The sequence below is a fragment of the Aquarana catesbeiana genome, linkage group LG01 (genome assembly GCF_042186555.1).
Source record: "Aquarana catesbeiana isolate 2022-GZ linkage group LG01, ASM4218655v1, whole genome shotgun sequence".
Lineage (NCBI taxonomy): Eukaryota > Metazoa > Chordata > Amphibia > Anura > Ranidae > Aquarana > Aquarana catesbeiana.
In genome coordinates, this window is record NC_133324.1 from 536,592,426 (window position 1) to 536,607,578 (window position 15,153).

At 46.1% G+C, this 15,153-nt stretch overlaps 1 protein-coding gene across 4 annotated transcripts in view; it reads left to right on the forward strand.

The window, feature by feature from the left end:
- SEMA6B (semaphorin 6B) overlaps positions 1-15,153 on the forward strand; it is a 1,880,978-nt gene that overhangs the window by 5,850 nt on the left and 1,859,975 nt on the right. The window lies entirely within an intron of this gene.

A 15,153-nucleotide genomic window follows, 5' to 3' on the forward strand; every position in this document is an offset into this window, starting at 1 on the left:
CGGAGCGCACTGCACAAAAACGCTGTGCATCTTTGGCTCCATTTCAAGGCCAAATTCAGGCATAGAATCGGCCCTGATTCGTCCCTGAAACTGGGAACAGAGACGCACAGCGCTCCTATGCGATCCGCAGCCGTTATAGTGTGAACCCGGGCTCAAACCTGAAAATGATGAACTACTATACTGCAACTGCACACTGCGTGTGACCCCATTCATTTTTGCTGCAACCACAAAGCAAAGCATCCTAGATGTATAATGTGTATCACTGAGCAGCTGCATCACCTTGTTCATGTGGGCAGTCAGGGGGGTGGTAAAAACATGGCTGGACCTCCTGCTCTTACTGCCCACCCATGTGAAAGACTTTAAGACCTTGTTTACTTGCTGTTTGGGGATGGTAAAAAAAGGTGGTTGAGCCATGTTTTTATGGCCCCTCCTAAGCTGCAAAGGCAGCTGTACGGGGTTATACACAGATCACACAGATTGTGAAGAGACAAAAGATATGTTCAAGGCTTCTGTCTTATCATAATTCACTGTAAAGTCATGTGGTCAAATTAATTAAATTATTTTATAATACAGTGCATCTGCAAAGTATTCACAATGTTTCATTTTTTCCACATTTTATGTTATAGCCTTTTTCCAAAATGGATTAAATTAATTATTTTTCTTAAAATTCTACAAAAACGATACCACATAAATGACGACATGAAAGAAGTTTGAAATCTTTGCAAATTTATTAAAAATGAAAATGTAAAAAAATTGCATGTACATAAGTATTCACAGTCTTTGCTCAATACTTTGTTGAAGCACGTTTGCCATCAATTACAGCCTCAAGTCTTTTTGAGTATGATGCTACAAGCTTGGCACACCTATTTTTGGGCAGTTTCTCCCATTCTTCTTTGCAGGACCTCTCAAACTCCATCAGATTGGATGGGGAGCATCGGTGCACAGACATTTTCGGATCTCTCTAGAGATGTTCAATAATGTTCAAGTCTGGGCTCTGGCTGGGCCACTCAAGGGCATTTACAGAGTTGTCCCCGTAGCCACTCCTTTCTTATTTTGGCTGTATGCTTAGGGTCGTTGGAAGATGAACCTTCCTCCAAGTCTTAGGTCCAGCTCGCTCTGGAGCAGGTTTTCATCAAGGATGTCTCTGTACATTGCTGCATTAATCTTTCCCTTGATCCTGAGTAGTCTCCTAGTTCCTGCCACTGAAAAACATCCCCACGGCATGATGCTTCTCTGTAGGTATGGTAGTGGCCAGGTGATGAGCGGTGCCTGGTTTCCTCCAGACATGACGCTTGCCATTCAGACCAAAGAGTTCAATCTTTGTTTCACCAGACCAGAGAATTTCGTTTCTCATAGTCTGAGAGTCCTTCAGGTGCCTTTTGGCAAAACTCCAGGTGGTCTGTCATGTGCCTCTTACTGAGGAGTGGCTTCCGTCTGGCCACTCTACCATACAGGCTCTATGGGTGGAGTGCTGCAGAGATTATTGTTTTTCTGGAAGGTTCTCCTCTCCACAGAAACACTGGAGCTCTGTCAGAGTGACCATCGGGTCCTTGGTCACCTCCCTGAGTAAGGCCCTTCTCCCCTGATTGCTCAGTTTGGATGGGCGGCCCGCTCTAGGAAGACTCCTGGTGGTTCCAAACTTCTTCCATTTTCGGATGATGGAGGCCACTGTGCTCATTGGGACCTTCAATGCTGCAGAAATGTTTCTTTACCCTTCCCCAGATCTGTGCCTCAATACAATTCTGTTGGAGCTCTACAGACAATTCCTTGGACTTCATGGGTTGGTTTGTGCTCTAACATGCACTGTTAACTGTGGGACCTTTATATAGACAGGGTTGTGCCTTTCCAAATTATGTCCAATCAACTGAATTTACCACAAGTGGACTCCAATCAAGTTGTAGAAACATCTCAAGGATGATCAGTGGAAACAGGATGCACCTGAGCTCAATTTTGAGTGTTGTGGCAAAGGCTGTGAATACTTATGTACATGTGATTTTTACCTTTTTTTATTTTTAATAAATTTGCAAACATTTCAAACAAACTTTTTTCACGCTGTCATTATGGGGTATTGTTTGTAGAATTCTGAGGAAAATTATTAATTTGATCCATTCTGGAATAAGGCTGTAACATAACAAAATGTGGAAAAAGTGAAGCGCCGTAGAATATTTTCTGGATGCACTGTAGATGGATGTGATATAATCAGATTTGAGACATACAAAAGGAAGTTGTCTGCGTAAAGTGAAAGTTTATAATGGTTGCTTCCCAATTCAGTTCCCTTAATATCAGGGTTATTAGGCAAGGCTATTGTAAGGTGTTCCATGGTTAGAATGTACAATAATGGGGAGAGGGGATACCCTTGGTGAGCACCATTATGGTTCCAAACGGGGTTTTGAGAGAACACCATTCGATCAAACACAAGCCGAAGGGTTACGATAAAGTGCCTATATTTTGTATAAGATAATAGGACCCAGTCCTATTTGTTGGAGTGTTGCTTTGAGGGATATCCAATATACAAGGTCAAATGCTTTCTCAGCATCAACCAATATCAGACAGGCTGGTAATTTATATTTCTGTGCATATTCTATCTGGAAAATAATCTTAAGGGTATTATCCCAGGCTTCTCTTCTGGGGGTAAACCCAATTTGGTCTAAATGTGCAATATGTGGGATTAGGGGGTGTGAGGCGATTAGCTATGAGTTTGTAAGTCATCTCCTTTAAAGGGACCACAACTTAAATAATTGGGAAATATACCTTTTGTCCAGGACACATTCCCAGCTTCCTGTAAAATAGAAAAGAATATTTAACGCTCCAAAAGGAAACGTCTACACAGGCTACCTCCTTAAGTTTATTATAAATAATTAATTTGGATACAGCGTCACAGCAATGTTCAAGCAATGGTCTAGCTGGCATATCACCTTAAGACCACATTGGACTGTTGACATGCACATGCTGTTACACAGCTGAAGCCATTATGCGACCACACAAATCTAGATAATCTCGCTCAATGACCCTAACCCTGCAAGGTGAAGGCAATGCTGCTGGAACCCAGTGTTCATTAAGAAATAAGATGACAATCAAATTGGTAGTCACAGATGTCAGTCTAAACAGTGTCCCGTCATCAATATGAACCAGCTAATAGTCCGTGATATAAAGGACTGGGTAGATGAGGAGATGCTTGCAAAGTAGATTGCATGCTAGGTAAGCTGCAGTAAGGGTAAATATACACATGCCCGCCCCAGCTCCTGTTGAAAGAGCCACATTCATTTTAGAGAGGGGGGACATTGATCTTAGTGTTTGGGAGAGATAGGTTAGGTGGGGGATGGGTTGTGGGTCGGGACGTGGAGGGGGGGATGGGGGATGGTACTGGAGGATCTGTGCTGCTGTATACAATTTAATTATAAACTTAAAGTGGAGTTCCACCCAAAAGTGGAACTTCCGCTTTAAGAACTCCTCACCCCCTTACATTCCACATTTGGCATGACATTTTTTTGGGGGGGTTAGTGTATACCTAGTTTTGACAGGTACCCAGATCCCACTTCCGCTCCGGCCGCCTAGGCGACTTGAGCGGAAGTTCTCCTCTTCTCCTCCCTGCAATCTTCTGGGACACATCACAGGTCCCAGAAGATTGCCCAGCCATTGAGTAGGTGCAGCTCGACTCGCGCGCACCTGCTGTGAAGTCGCAAGCTGTCACAGCTGGTTGCCCACACTTGTTATGCCGGCTCCGGAGAGAACGGAGGAAGTGAACCGAGGGCTCGGTCGGCCGCATCGCTGGACCGTGTGACCACACACTCCCTGTACATCTTCTGTTTTATTGCTGCTGGGCTTCCAGAACCGCCAACCTTTTTGGAATATTCAACCCTCCAACTGGAAGGGTAATGAGTCCGTAGTAAGAAGGGTTTTAGAAGATTAACGTCCTCCATTCGGATTACGGGAAAAGGGTTGTAGGTAGACACTGCCTAGAAGTAGGTTGGGTGCCAGACCCCTGTAGAGGCGAAGACATACATTAAGTATCCCGGACATTGACTAGAAAGCAGGAAACATGGGAAGCTAGGCCCAAAAAAGTAAATGAATAGATATCAGAAGTTTGGAGCAATATATCCATATAGACAGTCACAGATTGTCCACAGGAAGGAATAGTCTGAACCCAGATAGTTTCCATATCTCGGCCAAACCTTTTAATGATATGGGTAGAGACAATTCCGAGACAATCTCCATTTATCTGAGCTATGACCCAGCTCAGGATGTGTGAAAAGTAAGACTGGCATGGTGAAGCAAAACAGTTTTCTTTTAACCACTTAAGGACCAGCCTCGTTTTGGATTTTAGGTGTTTACATGTTTAAAACAGGTTTTTCTGCTAGAAAATTACTTAGAACCCCCAAACATTATATATGGTTTTTTTTCTAACACCCTAGAGAATAAAATGACGGTGGTTGCAATACTTTTTTTTGCACCGTATTTGCGCAGCGGTCTTATAAGCGCACTTTTTTGGAAAAAATTCACTTTTTTGAATAAAAAAATAAGACAACAGTAAAGTTAGCCCAATTTTTTTTATATTGTGAAATATAATGTTACGCCAAGTAAACTGATACCCAACATGTCACGCTTCAAAATTGCGCCCGTTCGTGGAATGGCGTCAAACTTTTACCCTCAAAAATCTCCATAGGCGATGTTTAAAAAATTCTACAGGTTGCATGTTTTGTGTTACAGAGGAGGTCTAGGGCTAGAATTATTGCTCTCGCCATATCGGTCGCAGTGATACCTTGGTTTGACTACCGTTTTCATATGCGGGCGCTACTCGCGTATGCGTTCGCTTCTGCGCGCGAGCTTGTCGGGACGGGGGTTTTTTACATTTTTTTTTTAATTTTTATTATTTATTTTACATTATTTTTTTTTTTACACTGTTTTAAAAAAAAAATTGTGTCATTTTTATTCCTATTACAAGGAATGTAAACATCTCTTGTAATAGAAAAATGATAGGACCTCTTAAATATGAGATCTGGGGTCAAAAAGACCTCAGATCTCATATTTACACTAAAATGCAATAAAAAAAAAAAAGTCATTTAAAAAAAATGACATTTAAAAAAATATGCCTTTAAGAGGCGTGGGCGGAAGTGACGTTTTGACGTCGCTTCCGCCCAGCAGTGTCATGGAGACGAGTGGGCGCCATCTTAGCCTCACTCGTCTCCAGGCACAGGACGGAGACGGATGCGATCACCTCCGCCGCTACCGACGGCTCCAGTAAGCGGCGGAGGGCACCGGATCGTGGCGGGAGGGGTGGGCACCAATAAAAGTGATCTTGCGGCGAATCCGCCACAGGGACCACTTTTATCAGAAAGCCGGCCGCCACACGAAAATGGGGATACCGGGGTTATGGCAGCTAGCTGCTGCCATAACAACGGTATCTCCCTTCAAAGTTTGGACGTACATCGTCGTGCGGCGGTCCGGAAGTGGTTAAATCATAATATGTGAGAAAGTCAAGGATGGATCTCAGGTAAATCCCTGCTTCTGGTGTGAGTTCTTGGAGAAGTTGATTGAGGGAGAATACTATCTGGATATTGCTGTTTTTTAATCTATGAGGGGAACCAGAAAGCCGAATATGCAGGATGAACCTGGGATTACTTTCACATGCATATCTCTTTCAGCCATCTGGTAAGCAGATCACCTTATCACGTGGTGCCGAGTGCTCTTCTATACATGCACAATAGCTGGTGATTGGATTACACCTTCTTTTCAGTTTTGGACTTTCTACCAATTGCCACTTTTAGCGCCGCATTTTATAGATTTTGGACTTTGGTGTTAAAGTAGTGCTCAAATTAGTTCAGGTAGAGGAAGCCCAATGAGTACGGTGGCAGATACAAATTCAGTTATGACAACACATTGAAAACTGCGAGAGGCAAAAAGCAATTAGAAGTTTGCTAAGGAACAATAACTGGTATCTGAGAGTAACTGTCACAGACATGTAGAAGAAAAATAGTAGCAAAGTTACATGAGCAATCCATGCAGTCAACTGAACTGATCCAGTGTGTGTTACAGCCAAAGTCCTGCTCTGTAGCGGCGGTTAAGGGGGGTGGATTGGGACTGTCTGTTTGCTGGTCTGAGGCTGTCTCTTTGCTGGAATGAGGCTGTCTCTCAGGATGAATATCCCATCACAAACACCCACGCAAATGCCCGCCCCCCCATCTCCACCCCCTCCCCCCAGGGGTCAGGCTGCCCAGTCCAAAATGTCCGGGCCTATTTTTTCTCCCTGTCCGGGCCTGAATCCATGCATCACAATTTCCTGGATAGCTGATCAGCAGAGGATTAGCGAGACTTGCTTTTGCTATGTCGAGTCCGGTGATATAATTGAGAAAGTGGTCTCATGGCAGAGTATAATTAATTCGCCAGCCAATCAGGAAGAGTCAGGGGTTCAGTATCTAAGAAACTAAATATGCCTGTAAGCTATCCAGGGTTGTTTAGGAGAAAATAGACACCATTAAGGGGAACTTGCAAGCTGCAAGAGCAGTTCCATGTTTAAGAGCCTCCACATTACCTTATTCTGTCAAGCAGAGTTTGCAGCTGACATCTCATGGAAAGGTTTCTGCAAGTTAGGTGAGGTAGAATTTGAATAGACGACTCATCAAATTGGAACAAACCTCTATTCCATGCTGTGATGGAACCGCTTGGGCACCCTGACTAGGTGCTTCCTTCCGCCGAACCGTGCTTCCTGCCCTCCAAATCGTTCGAAGCAGATTGAGAGCTAATACCAGCCCTTTTTACCCCAAACATCGTACACAGACAAGATATGAGGTAAAAACCAAAGGGATGACTCTTTATCGAACATAAATCAGGGTGGATTTGATTTAAATCAAATCTGTTTAAATCACGAATTAAATCACTAGTAAAAAGGCTTAATATAAATCAACTCGATTTAAATCATCATTTTTAAAGAGCAACTGCCATCTCTGTCCCGCAACGGCTCCTCCTCTAACCTGCTGTTGACTCACCAACAGTCCTATTCACTTTAATGGGATGGCTGGTGATGCGGCAGTGATACAACAAGGTGAGGGACATGGCCGCAGCAGGTGAGTGGATGCCCACTAACAGGAGCTGCCATGATGGATCTGAAGTGACCAGTGCTCTTTCAATGTATGGACTTATTCTTGCTGGTAGTTAGAATCTTTAATATTTGCAAACAAAATGAAGGTTTCCTATTTAGAATAATAAGCTATCAGGTTAGTAAAACAGTGATATCAGAACTGATTCAATCATACAGTTAGTAGTGTACAGTAGTGCATGTTATCTCAGCTTGCAGAACTTGGATTCATTGAATGAGTTTACCAAGAATGTAAATATTGCAGGGGGGGTGTGGCCTGGCGAGGCATGTGAGCAGACCTGCTGCACTGAGCTCCTGCTACAGTGATCCTGTAAAAAATCCTTTCCTCACAAGTGATTCTGCCCGGATTTCGCCACAAACACTGCCCGCTGACACCCTGACCTATCCGGACCCGCTGGCTACCCGAACCAAGCTGATGCTGACACGGGGAACCATGGAGACGCCGTGGCGCCCCAAGCTGGCGCCTGGCAGTCACAGCCTCCTAAAGCACCACAAGGCATGGAGAAGAAAACCGAGCAGGGGGTAAGTTAAACAAACCCCCTAAGCCCAAAGAGCAGCCCAGGGATATGCTTTACTATACCCAGAAGCTGTCTGGCAATGCTGACTCATCCTTGAATGCTTCACAGCGACACACACACACTTCCCTGAGCCTGCAGACAGGGAGGATGCAGACCTGATAGATGACACAGTGCCATTAGACTCACAAACTGACCCTATGCCTGATATATTTGATATACCTTCAGAGGACAGTGCTCAACCCGCACTTAGCGAGATCCTGCATGCAGTCCACAAGTGCACTGCCTCTGTGGATGACCTAAAAGAGAAGTTTGGAGGGCTGAGGGAAACAGTGTCTCTTCTCCACCAAGACCTCCAGAAGATCAGGGAAAGAACCACTGCAGTGGAGGGCAGGGTGAGTGATGTGGAGGATCAGTTGCCCACTCTGACGAGGAATGTTAGAATGGCTACTCAACAGGCATTCCAAGCCCTTAACAAAACAGATGACATCGAGAACCGCCTGAGAAGCAATAATGTTCGCATAGTGGGGCTCCCAGAAAAGGTGGAGGGCAGGGACCCCACAGCATTTGTTGAAGGTTGGCTGCAGGATGTGTTTGGCAAAGAAGCCTTCTCACCTATCTACACTGTGGAAAGGGCACACAGGGTACCCCCGAGACCGCTCCCAACTGGCAGCCCTCCCTGATCGGTACTAGCCAGGCTTCTTAATTACAAGGATCAGGAGGTAGTGCTGCGCTTGGCCAGAAAGAAGGGGGCCATTCACTACAATGACGCAAAAATCTCGTTCTACCCAGATTTTTCCACGGAGGTGCAACACAGACGGTCGAAATTTGTGGATGTCAAGAAGAGATTGCAAAGGCTCCAGTTATCCTATGCTATGTTATTCCCGACCAAGCTGCGGCTAACAGCCAGAGGTCAGAATCAGTTCTTTGAAAATGCACAAGATGCGGTAGTTTGGATGGATCAAAATGAGCAAGATCTCCGCCGCCGCGAACACGAAGATGGTGCAGGATGATCCCTGCTAGGAGATACAAGGAACGGGGGAATGTCGGGCGCTAAGTCCCTTATACGGTTTACCTTTTACAGAGGAACTATTTCTGCAATCTATACACAGCGAGTGACTACGCACTTTCCACTTTTTGTTGGTTCTGCTGCATATACTAGCCCACACGGGTGATGTTACCGTGTTGGTTGCTTGTGAACCATTTGTGGTCATGGGTTACATGGCCTTTGTTTTGGTGCCCAGTTGGCACGAGAAGATATAATGGAACATATACCTTACAACGCCTGGGAAGATTTAGCCATGTCCGCTGACCATGGCTATATCCCAGGATATATTTTGCATCAGTTTGTGTCTTTTCTTCAACTCATATGCTGCGCAGTTGCGTGAGATTGACTGCCTCCTATTCACAATGTTTTTCCAATGTACAGCCCCCTTGAGGGCCATGCTCTGCCTAATGCATTTTCTGCTATGCATTTTCTGATGACTAACCCAGATACAAATCAATTTTCATGTCTCTCCAAAACCCATGGCTCCCTGTCACGTATGGAGCTGTGTATCTAACATGGTAGACTATACCTCCAGGGTGGAATACTTTCCGAGGAGTGTCTGATCATTCCCCCATGGCCCTATGGCTGACTACCCAGCCCCCCAACTCACTACCCAAGGCTCCTTGGAAGCTCAACGCCTTCTGCCTTAAACTGTCCCCCCCCCCCCCCTTCAGAACGGATAGCAGCCCAAATCAATGGCTTTTTCCAGTCTCATAGCAAATATACAGATACTATACAAAAATAGGAAATGTTCAAAGGTGGAAGATCAGGTACAATAGCTGGAACTATGCTATGTTACAGACCCAACAGACTCTGCAAGGGAGGCATGGATGTTGGCCCAGGATTCCTCAGATCACTTGAGATCCTCCACTGCAGAACGTAAGAGGTTCTTCACCAAGCTTGCTTTCTGTGATGAGGGGGAAAAAAAATGGGACGCCTACTGGCGAAAATTGCTAGATCTCAGCAACAATCCCTGGCTATCGGGGCAATCTGCTCTTCCAGTGGCCGAGTAGTTAATGATCCGGAACAAATCATATCTGAGCTGGCATCCTTCTAAACAGACATTTATGGGTCGAAGGATGATTACTCAGATACTGATCTTAAAAATTACCTCTCTGGTACTGACTTAACCCTCCCCGTCTGAAGGGACTAGACAACTATTAGAAGCACCTTTAACCTTGGAGGAGCTACAGAAGGCAGCGTGCTCCTTCCCCACATGCAAGGCTCCTGGGGAGGATGGTCTCCCCATGGAGGTCTTTACCCAATACGGTGAACAGGTACTGCCAAGGCTGCTGGAGGTGTTCAGTGCCTCCATTGAAGAGGGGCGCCTCCCACCCTCAATGGCCAGAGCGAATGTGATATTATTGTTTAAGCCTGGGAAGGCCTCTGGTTGACCCGGGTTCCTATAGACCCATCTCTTTCCTCCAGAGTGATGTTAAGATCCTGGCTAAGGTCTTGGCACTCTGGGTCAACGGGATCATATCCTCTATAATACATCCTGTCCAGGCTGATTTTATGCCACAAAAATCCACAGCCACTAACCTCAGATGCCTTTTTCTGAACATGCAACTACAGGTGGACAATAGGGGATACAGGACTCTGTTGTCCCTCGATGCCAACAAGGCATTCAACAGTATTGGCTGGTGATACCTGAGGGCGGTGCTATCTAAATTTGGATTCGGAGATCGATTCATAGCTTGGGTCAGACTGTTATATGAGTCACCACAAGCGACAATTAGGATGTCGGGCCGAATGTCTTACGCGTTTGCTCTGGGCAGGGGCACGAGGCAGGGTTGCCCCCTGTCTCCCATGCTCTTTGCTCTTGCCATAGAACTACTGGCGGCACTAGTGAGGGCCAACCCGGGGATTACGGGGTTGAGGTTTGGTGATCTCCATGAGAAGATTATGTTGTATGCTGACAATGTGATGCCTTTCCTGGGGGACATCACTACCTCTTTAGCTGAAGTGATGGCCGTGATTTCCAGTTTTGGGCACTACTCCGGTCTGACCATAAACTGGTCCAAATCGGCCTTAATGGTGCTCGACGGGGATCGGGAGGTGGATCTGCCTGATTCTTGCCCTATGCCAGTAGTGACCTCATTCAAATACCTAGGAATACAAATATCACCCAGACTTGTGGACTACTGCCCTTTAAATGTATATCCCCTACTATCCCGATTTCGGTACAAAAATAACAAGTGGAATAATCTCAAACTACGGCTAGTGGGTAGAGTCAACTTAATAACAATTATATTAATGCCACAGTTGCTATATTTTCTCCACAACTCCCAAGTTGTAATTCACTTTATATTCAGTTTATTTCACTTTATATTCAGGGTAGTTAACACCCTCTTTAGACGCCTATTGTGGAATACAGGCCCCCCCAGGATCAAACTAGAGCAGTTGCAACAACCCAAGGACAGTGGAAGATTGGCAGTGCCCAATCCTTGGCTGTACTATATTGCAGCCCAAATGCAGCATCTGATTGGGACCATTGCCCATGATCCAGTGGGCTCATCGGCAAGGTTGATGCTGATCAGCTCTGGAGCGGAGACTGTTCCGATGGGCCTGGAGGCACAGATGTTCCACAAATCTAATAAATAGACGGCCACCCTTACTCTACTCCAAAAAATATGGAAAAAGGGCAGGCAGATGCAGGGGGTGCTGGGATTCACTGAATATAGCCCGATATGGGAGAACCTCTCCTATGTAGAACTGGCAAAACTATAACAGGGACCCAAATGGCGCTCCTTCGGTGTAACTTTGCTCCCACACATATTTCAGGACGGCAAGTTGTCTGTCCTGAGTTACAAAATAGGTTTACTTTGCCCTCCAATATGTTTTACTCCTATCTCCAGCTCAGGCACGCAGTGGGCACGCAGAGGGATGCTAACCATTGGGTTATGTCCAATACCCCTATTTTCCACCTCTTACAAACAAGTACTGAAACTAAAGGGATCATCTCACATTGAAATGTGAAGGTGGTAGTGTAGCGCTAAATAAAATTATACCAGTGTGTACTCCAGTCACGGTACAACTATGGCTAACCAGTATACAATTGTATCATAGCCAAAACAAAACTGGGGGGGGAAAAACGGTGAACTAAACAAAAGTATAAATAAAGTTCAATCGGTGAAGTGTACAGAGTCCACAATATTAGGACATATATATACAATAATTCTGCGCTACCAAAAAGAAAGGAAAGCGGCTAACACAACCAACAAATGTAAAAAACAGACAAGAAAACAAGATGAGTGTAGCGCTAGGGGGGGAATAAAAGTATATATGGCCTAAGAACTAGCAGTTCAAAGTTCAAATGCTGACAAAAACATCTTTGAAGAGAATTTGAAAGATGAAATGTAAAGTCCTCTGGAACAAATTTCAACCGTGGTACAAATCCTCTGTGAAGGGAGCCCACACACCACCAATGATAATAAGGAGGCTTACCAGACTTGGTGGACCCGACAAGGCGTACACCAGGTGGGGTCAAACAGGCTTTGGTGGTGCTGGGCTGGAACGGATGCTGAAGAGCAGGGATGATGGAATGACTTCCACGTGACTGTGTTCCTTGGACGTGGTCGGGCTCAGAGGTCGTGGCACTCGAATCTGATCTACGAAGCTGAGGAGAACCGTATCTAGCGCAAAGAAGGGAGCCCTACGCATCTTGTGTGGAAAATGGACATCAACAGGCAGACGACCAACTTACTGTCCTCCATCCACGATTCTACACGTATCTATTACTTCTGTCTTACATCCTTACAGACTGTAGGTCATAACGTCTTTGCGCTAGATACGGTTCTCCTCAGCTTCGTAGATCAGATTCGAGTGCCACGACCACTGAGCCCGACCACGTCCGAGGAACACAGTCACGTGGAAGTCATTCCATCATCCCTGCTCTTCAGCATCCGTTCCAGCCCAGCACCACCCAAGCCTGTTTGACCCCACCTGGCGTACGCCTTGTTGGGTCCACCAAGTCTGGTAAGCCTCCTTATTATCATTGGTGGTGTGTGGGCTCTGTGATCTGTGGCTGGGAAATGAGGATGGGTACCTCATGGTCCCCTTGAACTGCAACTGGGAAGATGAGCCTGCTGCTCCATCCCCCATACCCTTATCTGACTGCTGGACAGACAAATTTCTCCATCCAATCTCATCCTGTGCAGAAACAGGTTCATCAAGGTCAGTCAACACTTGCTGCATCCGCCATAAGTGCTCCGCTTCCATAGCTGTGGGTGCAGGTGGGCAAAGCAAACTGTTACTCTGCCCCATTGCCATCACTTCAGCCAGGATTTCATAGATGTCAGCTTCCTGATAGTCCCAGGCAAAGGAAGCCCAGACCTGCCGTCTGTAGGCGATCTCCAGCTCACATTCCTGAATGGCTAGAAACTCCAAATCTTCCAGTGCCCAGAGCACTTCCGAAACATTCAGCATCCACTCTCCAAGATTTCCTTTAAATGCCACTCCAAATTGCTCCCAAAGTCAGGGTCCTTGAACAACCTCCAGAACAACAGCGCCAGTCCGCCGTAGCCAAATCTATTCCATCGTGCTGTTGTCCACTGTCCACGGGCACACTTGGGCTACATAGCAGCAGAGTGCTCTGTAGCTCTCGTCCAACCACATACTCATAATATCCCAGCAGGACTTGCACTGACGCTGGTCCCCTGTGCTGTATTTCTTGCAACCTCCTTCCTAATTCCTCTTCCATGGTGACTGGTATCTGTACCTCTCCTCTTCTGCTATTTGGACCTTGGATCCCGGTGGAGGTTTGGATGTCCCAGACTGCAAGAAGCATCCCACCACTTGCCACCAAATGTGACGGACCCCATACTCAAGAGGAGTATGTTCGCCGTAAGGCTTCCCTTGCCCAGAACCAACCCGATCCAAGATCCTTAAGCTCACCCATTCACTTGTCGAGACATAGTCTAGGGTGGTGCAAAAACATCAACCGTTTATTGAAACACGGGTACAAAAGAGATATACACTCAGGGGACAATCCCCCCTTCTTTGCATAATGACACAGGGCAGGGTAAACTACATTTAGTAACATGACACACAGGTACTGTATATTCAGACTGCCACGTTGCCTGCCACCAGATGCCATCAGGTGTCCCCAGCAGAGCCCCTCCTTACATTAGGTGCCCCATCAGCGGAGCCTTCCTCACATCTGTGTCCCCATTAGCAGAGTCCTCCTTACATCTGTGTCCCCATCAGTCCTTACATCTGTGTCCCCATCAGTCCTCCTTACATCTGTGTCTCCATCAGCAGAGTCCTCCTTACATCTGTGTCCCCATCAGTCCTCCTTACGTCTGTGTCCCCATCAGTCCTCCTCACATAGGTGTGCGCAGCCTATTGCATTAGGGTGTGCACCCCAAACAGAAGCTCGAACACACGTGAATATATATATATATATATATATATATATATATATATATATATATATATATATATGTATATACTCACACACACACACATATACATATATATATATATATTTCACACAAACCAAACACACAGAACTCTGTGTACATAGGAATAGTGATCTGGTCCTTTCTTGTCCCTGAAGAGCAGGGAGAAAAAACAGCCAGACTAGTAAGTAAAAGCAGCACACTTTTTCAGTTAGACTCACAGTTAACCCCTTGATGTTAACCCTTTCCCAGCCAGTGTCATTAGTACAGTGTACAGTATTATCACTGTATTACTGTATTATCACTGCACTAGTAACATCAGTGTCAGTTCGTGACCCCGCCAGCCAGTGTCAGTTAGTACCAGATTGCCCGCAGGGGGGCACAGTGCCCCCTGACATCAGAGCATGGCACAGTGCCTCCTTACATCTGAGAATGGCACAGTACCCCTTACATCAGAGCATGGCACAGTAGTTCCCCCTGACATCAGAGCATTGCACAGTGCCCCTTTACACCACAGCATGGCACAGTGTCCCCTGACATCATATCAGAGGATGGCACAGTGCCCCTTACATTACATCAGAGCATGGTACAGTGCCCCCTGACATCAGAACATGGCACAGTGCCCCCTGACATCAGAACATGGCACAGTGCCCCCTGACATCAGAGCCTGGCACAGTGCCCCCTGACATCAGAGCCTGGCACAGTGCCCCCTGACATCAGAGCATGGCACAGTGCCCCCTGACATAAGAACATGGCACAGTGCCCCCTGACATCAGAGCATTGCACAGTGCCCCCTGACATCAGAGCATGGCACAGTGCCCCCTGACATCAGAACATGGCACAGTGCCCCCTGACATCAGAACATGGCACAGTGCCCCCTGACATCAGAATATGGCACAGTGCCCCCTGACTTAACAGTTACATAGTTACATAGTAGGTGAGGTTGAAAAAAGACACAAGTCCATCAAGTCCAACCTATGTGTGTGATTATGTGTCAGTATTACATTACATATCCCTGTATGTTGCGGTCATTCAGGTGATTATCTAATAGTTTCTTGAAGCTATCAATGCTAACCGCTGAGACCACCGCCTGTG